A 3,376-nucleotide genomic window follows, 5' to 3' on the forward strand; every position below is an offset into this window, starting at 1 on the left:
GGCTTTGCCTCCTGGGAGTAGTATTAAATCTGTTGAGACTGTTTCTTGTGTGGCAGGGGTGTCATGTATTGCTAGTATTTCTCTTCTCCCTTCCTCCCACCCTTCTTTGTTTTTGTATGGCACCTAGTGGTGCTTTGTCTTCTCTTGCTCACCCATGTTGTGTTGTCTCAGGTGAGAGCTGCAGCAGTCAGTGTTTTCCTCAGTTTCCTCTTCAGCAAAGCTATACATGGGTTTTGAGGAGTCATCTGGGTGGGATGGGACTTTTGTCCTTAGGAGTCTTACTCATTGTACCCATACGAGCCTTTGAGAGTTGTCAAATGGATCTGACCTTCAGGACTGTTTTCCTTCTTGCTCTGGCTTCAGCGAAGAGAATAGGTGAGTTTCATGGCCTCTTTTGATGTTGAACACTTGAGGGGGTGGGAATCTGTATTGCTTGAGTTTGTCCCAGAATTTGCAATGAAGACTCAGAACCTGTCAATCCCTGACATCAGGTTTAAGTTGTTTTTTATCCCTTCCTAGAGGATTTTGTTGGTGGTGATCTGGACAAGATGCTATTGTGTCTTGTCACAGTGCTGTGGTACTACCTTAAGGGAACTTGACATCTCAGGCCCAAGCGTCAACGCCTTTTTGTTAGTACTGGCTCAACCAAAAAAGAGGTGTCCAAAAACACACTCTCTTTCTGGCTACGTGAGACCATCAAGCAGCCGTATCCCTTGTGTGGTGACGAAGACAGGTACATTCCTGGCAAGAGCTCACAAAGTCAGGCATCACCCCAATTTTAGCATTCTGAAAGAACTTGTTGGTTCAGTAGGTGTAACAAGCTGAGGTGTGGTCATGTCAGGCCACTTTCACCTCATTCTGTCTTCAGGACATTGCTCTTTAGTCCTTGGACGCTTTTTCCGTGGGTCCCGAGGTGGCTGCCCAATAAGTGTAGTTCATCCAACTCCCCTAAGGGGACAAGTTGCATCTCATGTAAGGTATTCAGTCAAGTGATAGAGAGTGTGAGAATGACTGGTCTCCTTCCTTTTCTCTTCTCCTGTTTGTTGCTCAGGGCAGAGAGTCAGGTTGTCGAGCCAATAAGTGATGGAGGGACGAGCTTTGGAGGCGAGTTACTCGACAGGGCACACTGTCCATCATCTTCTAGTTGTAGATTGGATGCAAGTCCCCTCCTCTTTCTAGACAAGGGGAGAAAGGGATAGGCATTGAAACAAATCTGCTGGTTTTAATAGCGTGTTTTATTGTCTCTGACACATACTGATTCTTTCAGCTTTCATCAGATAATGAAAACAAACTCATTAATTCACGCCCAAAAGTCTAGTTGTTGTAACATCCCATATGCTCAACAAGCTAGGTGTACGAAATCTCTTCCTCTGCTTCTCCAGACCAGAAAGGTACCTCACAGATGGGTCGAACCAACCAGTTGGTTCAGAGAGTACCCAGATTCCTCCCACCAATGGGAAAGTCTCCTATGAAAAAACAAAGGTTTATATATGTGTATGAACAAAAAGCAAGTTTTTTAAGTAATTTGTATTTTTTATATCATACAAACCTGAAGTTCTTTAAACTCAGCCATCCCTTACTCTGGCACCTGGGCCAAAGACAAAGTGGAGTGCATACCAACAGGTGAGCAGGGCTTACCCCAACCTGTTGATAATTCCAGCTCCTGTTTGCAAGCTAAATCCCTAACATGCAAACTTCAGGTTTTTATGTTAGGAAAAATTTGCAATATTTTATTGCAGTATGTGTGATTACTTTTAACTTATAAACTTAAGGTTTTATGTTATACACTGCATCATAAGGTCTTACAAGGAAGTGTTTGTATGTATGAAACAGAGTTTTTTTTGTTGTATAAGACCTTCATCTATAATTGCCTACGTTCGTGGTCTTAAGACAGTCTGTTTTCTAACAGTTAGAAAATTGGCTGTTGACTGGTTAGCAGAAGGCTCAGACCTATGATTACATGTAGGTAAGAACTTCTTTTCTCTTGTTTGTTTTGTTAACCAACCTCTACTTTGGCGCTCATAACCAAGTTTAGTTTTAATTTTTTAATTTTCTTCTTACTTCACTCTATTTTGTTATGAATTTTTATTGTTCAGGAACTTTTGCATACCTGGTTGGCAAGTTGCATTTTACTCAAATTCTTCATCAAGTAAGGAGCTGTGTAATACATAGGTAATTACAGAAGGCTGTACTTACTACTAAAATGTGGCTGCCTCTTAGTTCCAAATGTTATTGGGTGATGTAATTACCACAGCTCTCATTATTGGCTTTGGAAATGAACTTCAATCCCAGCGTTGATGAGAGTGAGTGTGAGATACTTGACTGCAAGATCAAGAAAAGCAGATTAAATTTATTGGAGTAAAAGGCTTTAAAGGAGCAACTTGCAAGCCTTGTAACTGACCTAGGCATTTGTAGGTAAAAGAGGCTATATAGTAAGATGGGAGAAAGCTTATGAAATATGAGGAACAGTATTAATGAAAATTAGGGAAAGAAGTATAGTGCTGACTCTTAGTTGATCCAAAAGAATTTATCTGAGGCAAGATGAGACTGCCTTACAATGACAGGCCATTAATCATCAGATCACCATCATTGATCCTTAAGTCCTCCCCGCTAAACAACCGAGGTACCATTATTTTTGTTAGGAATTTATTTTTGGTGGGGGCCAGAGATGATGTACACTGTCAATTGTAATTTTGAATTTGCATTAGAAGCATGTTATTTACATGAAATATGAATAGATCTAAATAATTCACTTTTATGATAAGACTTCTGTAAGGTATAACCTGGGTTATTCTTGTTTATTTACTAAAATTTTTATTTTAATGCTTAAGTATATTTTTCTTTTGTACCTTTAAGTGTAATTTATACTGTTATGATGCCAGGAAAATGGCAGTTAATCAGTCTGCCTTTGACAAGAAATGGAATGTGGAGGAGGGAGGAAAAGCAAAAAAAATTATGGATGTGTCTAAAAAATTTATTTTATTTTTGAAAAATGGAATTTGTTTGAATACAAGCTCTAAACATATAATGCTTAAATCTCTGTTTAGAAAGGGAGGGTGTTAGTTGTCAGTACCCCAGACTGCTAGATGTGAGACTAGGACCTGACTTAATATATGAGAAAAACTGCAGGTAAAATAATGATCAAAATAAAGATCTGTACCTAGAAAGAAATTGCAGTGGCAGTAAAATGAGAGGTTTGTGTAATGTAAGGAGTATGAACATATGTTCCATCACTTTGAGTATACCCACATTTATAGGGAAATAACTTACCAGTTATGTTTAGTACAGAAGTAGATAATCCTGGAAGAGAGTATCATTTAGGATGCCATAATGGTAATATTACGGGAGGAGTAAGAGGATTGTCCTGCCTGCTATA

The sequence above is a fragment of the Macrobrachium rosenbergii genome, chromosome 30 (genome assembly GCF_040412425.1).
Source record: "Macrobrachium rosenbergii isolate ZJJX-2024 chromosome 30, ASM4041242v1, whole genome shotgun sequence".
In the NCBI taxonomy this organism is placed as follows: domain Eukaryota; kingdom Metazoa; phylum Arthropoda; class Malacostraca; order Decapoda; family Palaemonidae; genus Macrobrachium; species Macrobrachium rosenbergii.